Source organism: Canis lupus, chromosome 2 (genome assembly GCF_011100685.1).
Source record: "Canis lupus familiaris isolate Mischka breed German Shepherd chromosome 2, alternate assembly UU_Cfam_GSD_1.0, whole genome shotgun sequence".
In the NCBI taxonomy this organism is placed as follows: Eukaryota; Metazoa; Chordata; class Mammalia; order Carnivora; family Canidae; genus Canis; species Canis lupus.
Window position 1 is genome coordinate 52832725 of NC_049223.1, and position 11796 is coordinate 52844520.

Genomic DNA, 11796 nt, shown 5'->3' on the forward strand with positions numbered 1-11796 from the left:
CCTGGGTGGCTCAGTCGGTTAAGAATCTGACTTTGACTCGGGTCGTGATCTCAGGGTCCTGAGACTGAGCCCCATGTGGGGCTCTGCACTCAGTGGGGAGTCCATTCCTGCCTCTCTCTCTGGAACCCCCTTTCCCCACTCATGCTGTCTCTCTGTCAAATAAAATCTTTTATAAATACTTTTTAAAAAATAATAAATAAGACTTTTTTCCAAAGAAAAAAATACACAACATGCCTTCTCTGCATCTCTTCTTGTGTCTAACCATAGACGTTTATCACTGACATGTGCCAGCATTCTCTCTCAGGCCCAGCAGCAGCTGGAAGTTTCCAGAGCAATGGCAATAGCACAAGGAGTGTCTACAGCCCAAGTACAACCAGCCACAGTGAAGGCCAAAGGGGAAAGGAAGGGAAGGAAGCTGCTCTCCCTTCAGTCAGACTCTGATTTTAAGGACTCATTCAAGAATCATTTTGGATCACAGTGTGCCCTGTGCTCATGAGACCTCCATGAAGGATTGCAGCCAGGGGAATATTCGATGGTGCTAGGCCGGAAGTATAGACTATGTAACTCCTGAAGGAGTCTTTTTTTTTTTTGGATGGATCTAACTTGGGGGCTGTTCCCAGCCTCCCAGCCAAAAGCCAGAGCACAGGATACTGTTCCCCCAGCTAGAACATGAACACAAGCAAGAGAGGGAGAGAGAAATAAAAAAAAAAAGTAAAAGGAGGTACCATACACAGGCAAAATACTACATTTTGTGGAACTTGAGTGTCTGCAGATAGAAAGACAAACATCTCTGAAGTTGGTGTGAAAGCCTTAGGGCCAGGAAATTTCATGTGTCCAGAAGGGATACAAATAAATGGAGATGTAAGATAAGGAGCAGATGATGAGAAGGAGGAAAGAAAAGGATTCAGGCCAGGCAAGAGCTGAGGTAGCTTAGAAGTTACGCCTTGCTTGCCTGGGGTTCTCACGGGGCCCAAGGTGAAGAGAGAGCCAGAGGTAACAGGAGAAGCACATTCTTCCATTTGTAGTTTTTTTGGTCGTCCTTCAGTTAACAAGTGAACAAATGGCATGTGGTTCTCGGCCCTCCCCAGAAAGCTACCTATGATTTTGTAATAAACATCTGTGTCCCAAAGTCCATTGGTCATGACCATCCCACAGGAAAGTTGACCCTGGCCAACTTTTTCCCCAGGCCCCACCTGCTGCCGTGTGGTGGCCTCCCCCAGTTCTGCTCCCCTTTTCCTGTATTAATCTAAACCCTCTCCTACTGCTACTCAGGAGCTGCCAAAGGTGCACTCCCAAATCCCTTTGCTTTTTAAAGTAGTGGGATAGAACTCTTCATTGTCTACAGGTCTTCTCTCTGGGTTAGGTTGGAGGTGGAGGAGAGATGGGGAGGCTACACCATTCAAAGTGAGGCACGCCTTTTCAGGTGTTCTCCTAAACCAATAGTGAGGTCTCACTCCGAAGGGAATCCTACCCTTCCCCTGAACCAACGATTCAAAATCCTAGTAGCTCTTTAAAAATGGTTTAAAAAAAAAAAAAAAAAAGAGTTAGGAGTCATGAACTAGGGGTGGTGGAAGGGGAGGAGGGCGGGGGGTGGGAGTGACTGGGTGGCGGACACTGAGGTGGGCACTTGACAGGATGAGCACTGGGTGTTATTCTGTATGTTGGCAAATTGAACACCAATAAAAAATAAATTTATTGTAAAAAAAAAGGTAAAAATGATTCCCCCCCCCCTGCTTTACAGATTGCTATGTCACTAAAAATTCCCCTAAAATATTTTTAAGTAGTGGCATATAATTCAGTCCTGTGGATGTGACACTTTGAAAATACAATGCCCTGTTGTTGGATGTCTCATTTTAAGTTCTTTAATATTGTTGCCAATATTTTGCTATTATAAACAGGGTTAAAAAACAGATTTCTCTCTACGTATATTTATGCACATACGATTGTTTTCTTATTATAAATACATTGAAGTAGAATCAGCATATACAAATCACAAATTTAAAGCATTTAATTCTGTAGCTTCTTGTGCCTATTTTAAATAACTTGCTGGAAGTTTTACGGATGCATAAAAGACCTATGGCACTGTACCCATAGCCACTTAGAGACTAAATATTAAAAAAAGTTTATAGTATTAGAATTATTAAAGATTATAAACTAATTGAATTACCAGATAGTTAATGGCCATAAATAGCCTATCTATTCTTTGAAGGTTAAAGAAATAAGAAAAATTAAAACTTGACCAAAAGAGTTTCCTAAGGCTTTCAAGGATAAATCATTCCAAATTCACTCCTTGCTGTTGACATCTGTGACTGACATCAGCCTCAAGGTAACTATGATCTGACATATTTTATAGAGTTTGGTAGAATGGTCCAAAACTTCTAAAATAAAGGCATTAAAGGAGTTTTATTATCAAAAAAGCTTCCCTTGGGCTAGCAGTCTCATCCATTTACATTAAGGCAAGATTATTTGGAAGGACAATGAGTCAACACTGCACTGCAAATACATACTTTTGTGTTAAAAACATACTTTTGTGACTACCACCCTATACCCACTCTCTGTCCCAGTCAGTGTGGTCAAATCATGCTTATAAAATGTTTTTTTAAGTTTCACAATGATTATATATTTTCTTTGAAAGACATTAAATGTTACAGACAGGAGAATTTCATTTCAGCAATTTATAAGTAACATGTGTCAGACTAATCCTGATCACTTTACCCTGATCTTTCTTAGAAAATTTCAAGTATAAAATTAAAACTATATGTTAAGGGATCCCTGGGTGGCTCAGCGGTTTAGCGCCTGCCTTTGGCCCAGGGTACGATCCTGGAGTCTCGGGATCGAGTCCCGTGTCGGGCTCCAGGCATGGAGCCTGCTTCTCCCTCCTCCTGTGTCTCTGCCTCTCTGTCTCTCTGTCTCTCTGTCTCTCTCTCTCTCTGTGTCTATCATAAATAAATAAATAAATCTTAAAAAAAACCTATTTGTTAAAATTGACTACTTGCTGGGCCATAATGCAAGTCTCAATAAATCTGAAAGGACTAAAAAAACTACAGATTACATTCTCTGGCCTTAGAGGAATAAAGCTAGAAACCAGTGACAACAATATCACTAATAAAGTCTCCAACTTTTGAAAATTAAACAATAAACTTCTAAGCATTTCATTGATCTAAATTAGAAAGCACCATGAAAATTAGAAAATGTTTTGAACTAAATGAGAATGGGAACATATTTCACACTAATGATCAGGTTAGGGCCTGTTTCGGCTAGCTTCTGCTGTGTAACAAATCATTACAAAATTTAGTGGCTTAAAGACAAACAGTTTATTTATATCAAGATTCTATGGGTTGACTGGGTGGTTTGGTTCTCCTGTTCTGGCTCAACTGATAATGTTGGACTGCCTTGCATCTATGATCACACAGAAGTTGGGGAAAATGGAAGATCTAGAATGACCTTACATTATTTGGCAGTTGGTGGGCTTTTAGCCTGGATACCTTAGTTCTTTTCTATGTGGCCTCTTACCCTCTAGCAAACTAGCTTGCTCTCATTCACATGGTGTTCTCAAGTTTCCAAGTACAACAAGAAAAGACAAACTCAAATGCTTAAAAGCTTTCCAAGTCTCTGTTTGTTTTATATTTGCTAATATCTCTTGACTAAAGCAAGTCACATGGCCAAACCTAGACTCAAGGGTGGAAAATACCTCTTGATGGAAAAAATCGCTAAATTCTATTACAATAATAGGTCATGCTGACAGCGATAGGAAAAAAATTGTGGTAGGTTTTGCAGTCTATCACATAGCTTTCGTAGTACTCAGAAAAAAAAAATCTGTCTTTAAATACATTAGTAAAGAAAAAAGATTTGAGTTTTTAACTCAAGTAGCTAGACAAGCAACAGCAAATTAAACCCAAAGAAAATAGAAAGAAGGCAATAATAAAAAGTAGAAATCAATGATACAGAAAACAAACTTATAATAGGGAAAGTCAACAAAGCCAAAGTTTGTTCTTTAAAAATATTGATGAAATTGATTGACTGTTAAGCCAGAAAAATGAGGAAACACATCAATAAAGGGTATAAAATAGGGACCATCACTACAGATTATACAGATCTTACAAAGATGAGAGTATTTGTGAAGAAGTGTTTGCCAGTACATTTGAAAATTTAAATAAATGGAAAAATTCACTGAAAAATACATTAAAGTATTATAGAAAATCTTATATTTATTAAAGAAACTGTGTTTGTATTCAAAGACTTTTCCATGAAGAAAACTCTAGACTCACATGGCTGCAGAAGTGAATTCTTCCAAATATCTAAGACATAATACCAATCATACATAAACATTTCCAAAGAATGGAAAAAATAGCTGACACTTCCCAACTAGTTTTATGAGATCATCAAACCCTCATGCCAAAAATTCAGGAGGACCCTATAAGGAAAAAATAGTGGGTTTTTTTTGTAAGTTTGAGAAAATTAGAAAATAAATCAATGAAATTAACCACGTTAGTGGAATAATGAAGAAAAATCATGTGATTACATTGCTAGTTACAAATCAGAATTTGGTAAAATTTAATATCCAATCATGATTTAAAAAAATTTTTTTTTGGCAAACCAAGAATAGAGGGACTTCCTTGACCTCAAAAAGCATGTATGTTTTAAAACCTACATGAAACTTTATACATAATAGTAAAATTACTTTCAAAAAGCCTTCCTGAGATCAGGAATGAGGCAAAGATGACTATTTTAACTATGTATATTTAATGCTGTACTTGAGGTTCCAGCCAGTGCAATAATATAAGGGGGGGAAAGGATGTAAAAATTGGAAAGGACGAAGTAAAACTGTCATTTTTCACGGTGACATAATTGTATGCATAGAAATTTAAAGGATACAATATTAGAATAAATAGGTGAATTTAGCAAGGTCGCTGGATACAATATCAACATAAAAAACTTAATTATATTTCTATATCTTCATGAGATAAAATTGGAAAATGAAAATTTTAACTTATATAAGTAAAATTAGAATCAAAAACTTTAAATATCTAGGAACAAATCAAAAATTTTCAAATGTGTAAGATATCAGCAGATAAAATTATAAAACACTACTGAAAGAAATAAAGAAGATCTAAGCAAGCGGAAGGATGTGTCAGTTTGAGATCAGACCACTGCATAGAGTAAAATTGTCGATTTCCCCTAAATTAACCTTGGCATTTGATAAAAATCCAAATCAAAATTCCAGAAGACCTTTTTGTAGAAACGGACACGCAGATTCTAAAAATTTTAAATGGAAACACACTGGCCCAAGAATAGCAAAAGACAAACTTAGGAATATCAAGTTAGAGGAGTTTAGCCAGTAAATATCTAGGTAGTACAAAGCGAGTTATTTAAAAAACAAAATACAAAAAACTGTTGTGCTGAGGCAGGGATAGAAAAATAAATGAAGGAATAGAGTCCAAAAATCAACTTAATCATGCTTGACGACCATTTCCACAATAAAGGTACATAGTAGTACAGTAGGAGAGGGAAAGCTTTTTTCAATTGCACAGCCATACCTCAGAGAGGAACCCTGACCTCTGCCGCACGCCATTCGCAAAAATCAGTTCTAGATGGATTTTACATCTAAGTGTGAAAAGTAAAATAATACAACCTTTAGAAGGTGACATGAGAAAATCTTCATGACCTTGGCAGTAGAAGATGGAAAATACCCCCCTTACTTAAGTATCTGGCTCAGATGTACATCTGGAAAGAGATGATCCGTTCTCTCCAGTGTTCTCTATTTTTTTTGCTCACTCTATGCTCTTTTCTCAACTTTTTATCTCATTTTCTCTCATTTCTCTTTTTTCTTCTTTCTCACATAGGTTAGCACTCACATCGTAAAGCGTTCTCAGCTTTTGTTATGTGTGTTGGTCTTGCCAGTTTTATCATGCCAGAGCTCATCGTTTCTTACTATTTGCAGTAGCGCTCAAGTTAGAGCTAGAAATGTAACAGGCCCTTCCAGAACAACTGAGAACTTCAGGGGGCCCCGCATCTCCTTGAACCTCTGCTCTGCTCTCTACCCTTTCCATGGCACAGTGTGTGAGGCCCTCTCTTCATCTGAATGCTCAGAAGTCTGACCTTAGTGTCACCTACAAGCACAGCGCTCTACCGGGTAGAACTCGGGCTGCAAAGTTACAGAGGTCTCATCTTATGCTCCCAAAGAATTTAGCATCACATAGTTGAGATAAGTGACAACATAATTATTTTACATTTCGGGCAATTGTGGGCTAAGTGTCATAGAAATGGCCATGAGAAGGAGTTCAGAGACAAGGGGTTCTTTCTGCTGAGGCTAACCGAGAAGGGCACTGTGACTAAGTGGCCTCTGAGATCCGTCTGGAAGATTATAAGAGGGCCTTCCAGGCAGAGTGAAAACCTAATGAGCAGTTTTTGAACTGCTGCACAATGTTTACTGCATCACTGCCTGAACAGATTTCTCCTCGATTGACTTTCTATAACCGGGGAAGAGAGCTTGCGGAGGCTAGAAGTGAATTTAGCAAGGCCAGCAGAGATGGAGCTGCTGCTCCGTGTGGATTCCGCAGCTTCAAAATCTGAGCTGTCAAAGGACTACGGTAGCAGAAGCTCTTCTCTTCTGTACACACAGGACGTCTTTTTTTCTGCTTGTGCCTTCCAGCTCAGGGGAAGGAGCTTTATAGAGACACGCCCGTTTTGGGGCTATTTATTAAATCTGCTGCTGCCTTTGTGAAATTAAATAAAGAAGTTGTATTATGTTTTTTGTAAGAGTTGAAAGAAGAAGTTAGAGCAGTGAGAAGTCCACATGAGCTTTAAGATTGACCTGAGGGACAGAGGAGAGGGCCCTGATCCCTTAGTGTTGGTGTAACCGATTAGTGCTTGAGATGCAAACTCAAATGTCCACAGGGGACACCGAGGTAGAAGCAGCAGGTGGGGGGCTTGAAAATAAAAATAGGAACAGCACCCATGGGATGAGAAATGGCAATCGATACTGGAGTTGTAAGAAGTCAAATTCCCAGGCCCTACCCCCACCTACCAAATCAAAAACTCTGGGGTGGGGCCCAGCAATCTCCAGATGGTTCTGACGGATAGTAACGTCTGAGCAGTACTGCCACAAGGAAGAGTGAGACAGAGGCAAACTGATGAGCTCCCTCTCCATGTGAAAAGCCGACTTTACTCAGCTGTATTTGATTTTGTCTTAGAGGACATGGAATCTATGTTTCCAGACCTTCCAATTTTGCAAAGAGAAGTCATACATCTGAATTTTTGTGTGACATCTCCTGATTTTTTTAAGTATTGGCTATAAATAAATAAGCCAACAAAAAAAACCTGCAGTGACCAAATATAGCCACGGTCAACATTTCACGATGAGCTACTAGTTTGCAATCTCTAGCACAGTGATTAAAAGCATAAGCCTTAGATTCCAACAACTCTACGCTCAAACCCTAGCTCTTCTTACGTGTTTCATAGACCCTTGTGAAGATGTGGTGACATAATATGTACAAAGTGTTGATCAAAGGCTTGGCACATAGCAAGTGCTCGATAAATGATACTTTTATAATTATTCTGTTCAGGCACAGGACATGCTAGGCCTGCTGGGAAAAGGAAAGCACTGAACCAGGCGAGTAGGGAACTTGTTGGCTTCCCCAGGCCGAGTATCCAGAGTACATGGCGGTCTTGTACAGGGACCATGCTGTGCTAATAGTAGGAAAGGGATAGTCTGATGGGTTTGACCTGGTAACAGAAGCTTCCCATAATCCCGCATGTCATTCTGGACAATCTGCTCACTTCTGGCCAGAACCCAGATTGGACTGGGAGTAGAAAACCTAGCCAGTCTTCAATTCCTGGGAGCCTATATCCGCAGGCTATGTTCAAAGCAAAATGTTAAGAACAACCAGGTAACCTGTGGCAGCAGCTCAGAACCACCCTTGGACCAGTATGTCTGAGGGTATGGGGAAAAGGGAAGTGGAAAAAAGATAAAGAGTGGTGTGACCTGGAGGCTAAGTTGGCACCCAGGACTTGTGCTAGGTGGAGCAGATACCAGGTCTGTGGGCAGCCACGATTAACTCCAGACCCCGTATCTGGAGGGGCTGAGGTAGCTGATATACTTCCTGTCGTAATCTAGACCAGCTCAGCTCCTAGGCATGAATGAGCCCAAAGGTGGAAGGCATTAGAGACTCTTGAGAGTTGCTAGAAAGCTTAACAGATGGCGTAGACAACTGAGCATCATTTTTTTTTAGGGAGCAAGTTGCCATAGTGCCAATTAAAAGAGTCAACTTTGGGTCAGGGTGTAGGATGCCCTGAATAAAGAATCAGGGAGAAAAAAGACTATCATACTTATCTTGGTCAGAGATGAAGAAATCTCAGCACTTGGACCACAGCTCCCTGCAACTATACTCAGAACAGAGACCTTCAGTTGATTAAAATACTGTGTTCTCCTCTGCTGATGGCAGTCAAGGCGTCAACATCTTTTCGAAACCCAGTTCTATCTGGACAGCCACTCTAATAGATGGAAACTGGCATATAAAGTCCCTGGCTTAGGTGCCAATTGCTTTAGGGTGAGGACAGTGAGGGTGTAGTGAAGGAGGGGGTTACTCAGAAAACGTTGTGAAACATGATTGATATGAGTCACTGCCTGTAGTTTTGATGGGGTGGGGAGGGGGCGAGCGTGAAGAAAGCAGGGCCAAAGATCCCAGGAGAGATCCCACGTCTTAAAAGTGGGATCATGTTTGGTGCTATCAAGAAAGGCAGCTTCTCTCAGAACAAACAAAAATCATATTAGCAACCACCCCTCAAGGAATTCAGGCAAATGAGCAGGTTGTTGGAGAAGTGATGATGAATTCACCTTTGGGGATCCTGGTGGGACATGGCGGTGGAGGTGTCGATCGCACTGTTGGGACATGTCAGACTCTTTTCAAGCACTCATGGCTCTTAGACTTGGTATCTTTGTGTGTGATGCTTTGGGAAGATGCAGGTTGGCTATTTTGTCCCTGAGAAGTTGAGGAGGGAAGGAGGCATAGGGACACCCACACATGACTACTAAGGACACTCTAACCCGAACAAGTCAAACAGAAACCACACACGCATCTCTAGGGAGGAGGCGGGTGATGGGATAATGAAGCAAGTCAGGAAGCCAAGGGTGGAGCTTGAAGAAATTCTGAGCAGGAACACGATGCTGGGGCCAGAATATGATCGGAATTATTCCATTGCTAAGGACAGGTGTCCCAAAAGGACATCCTCGTGGCCTGAGAATCCAGAACAATCACTGATGTCATCATTAGGCAACACGTACTTATTAAGCCTCAATGGGATTCTAGGCACTGTGCTTGTGGTCAAAAATCCTTTGCTCTTAAGGAACCCACAGATGGTGTCCCTGGAGAGGGAGCAACTGCCAATTTGTTATAAAATGGCACAGGGGGCTTCCGCATGCAGAGGAAGCCACAGGTGCATGGCAGGGCCTAGCACAGCGTGAGAGGTGGAGCAGGGCAGAGGCTGAGAGGATGAAGTTGGAAGTGCACTGAAAGCAAATGAGAAAGATCCATTCATTTACCCATTACTGTCCATTCCCATGCCAAGTTTCCCAGGCCGCTGAGGTATTGCCCAGCAGGGGCCAAGATCATGTAGGTGTGGGGAGCCACTCAGGGTGGGCTCTTTAAAGCAGTTCCTCCAGCTTGATCCTGGAGACAGGCCAGAGAGTTCTGGATCACCTTTTATTTATTTAGACATTCATTCACTTTTTTTTTTTTTGGTGGGTAACATAACAGAGCACTTGTAGCTCAACTATGATAATTCTCATATGCTGGCTGGCTTCCAGACCTAAGCTGACTGAATAGACTCCCTACCTTTCAGGGCAGGCACTCTAAGGAATCCTTATGTACTGATCTCTCCAAAAAGTCTTCTGTACCAGGAGGATGAAAGGGAAGCACACCTCAGAAAGCTGTTAAGACTGCTCATGAGTTTTTTGCTCATTGCCTTTTATCACTCTTAAGTCTCTCACCTTTTCTATAAACTGAATTTTGTCTCATTTTTGGTAATTCTTATTTTCAATTGCAGTAAAGAAACATATAACGCAAAGTTTATGATCTTGACCATTTTATTTATTTTTTGAGCAAGTGAGCAAGCAAGAGAGAGAGAGAGAGCAAGTGAGCATGCGCAGTAGGGGAGAGGCAGAGCGGGAGAGAGAATCTAAAGCTAGCTTCGGCGGGCCCAGCGCGGAGCCTGAGGCAAGGGTTGATCTCATGACCCTGAGATCATGACCTGAGCTGAAATCAAGAGTCAGGCACTTAACTGATGGAGCCACCTCTGACAAGGGTAAGGCCTTCTCCTCTGGCAATTCTTTGAGGAGAAAGAGCTTGCTGTCCTCATGCTGACAGAGAAAGGAGTAAGACATCGTCAGTGGGGGAGCAGCAATGCCGCCACGGAAATGAATCATGGTGTGAGGCCCAGGCATAGGATGAGTTCACTCACCCAGCACCATCTCACCTGCCTGAATGCCACCCACTACCTTGACCATTTTTAAGTGCGGTGTTCAGTAGTGTTATGTACATTCATGTTATTGGGCAACAGGTCGCCAGAACTTTTTCATCTTGCAAAATTGAAACTCTATACCCATTACACAACAACTGTCCATTTCCTCCTCCCCTAGTTCCTAGTAACCACCATTCTACTTTCTGTTTCTATGAGGTTGACAACTTTAGATCTTGTATATGCGGCATCATAACTATATTTCTCTTTTCTGTGTCCGGCTTATTTCATTTAGCATGACGTTTTCCAGGTTCAACCACGTTGTAGCTCATGTCGGAAGAGTCTTTCTTTCTAAGGCTGAATCATATTCCACCAAATGCAAATCCCACATTTTTCTCATCCATTTATCCATGGCTGGATATTTGGGTTATTTTACCTCTTGGCTCTCGTAAACAATGCTGCTGTGAACACGAGTGTGCAAACATCTCTTCAAGATTCTGCTTTCAATTCTGGTGCTAAATTCCCAGAAATGGGATTGCTGGAACACGTGATAGTTCTATTTTTGATTTTCTGATGAACTGCCGTACTGCGTCCCATACCAACTGGGCCATTTTTACCGTTAGTCCTCCCATATTTTAAAAGGGGAGCCCTATAATCTCTGCTATTAGTCAGGGCTGGGTGGACCCCCCAGAGCTCCTGACCACCTTTAACTCCTGATAAGGTTAAGGCCTTCTCCTCTGGCAGTCCTTTGTAGAGAAGGAGGCTGCTGTCCTTGTGCCAACAGAGAAAAGAGTAAGACATCATCAATGGTGGGGTAGCAATCCTGCCAAGGAACTGAATCATACTAGGAGGCCCAAGTATAGGATGAATTCACCCACCCAGCACTATCTCACCTGCCAAATTGCCAACTGATCTCTGCTTCTGCCAGAGAACAGCCAATCCAGGTGTCAGGGAACCCTGTACCATTTGACAGCCTGCTCTAGCTGATGTGATAACCTTAGTGTTTGATGCCACCAAGACCCTAGATTTTTAGTAGTACACCACTAAAATCTTTTTTTTTCTGACTCTCCAGTGTTGATTCCTACCTATCTCTGCTTCTACTGCCACAGTCCTTATAATGTCATCGATGTCCCTAGGGGGAAGTTCCTCTTTGCCTTAGATGTGTTCATTTAGAAGCCTGTGAATTCTCTCCCTAAAAGGAGCAGTGACTTTTGCCTTCAGGATGAGTTAGACTTACCTCTGGGATGGGGAGGTAAGAGAATTAGAATCTAGAGAAATATATACATATATATTATATATATATAATATATATATATATATAAACACTTATCTTTACATGGA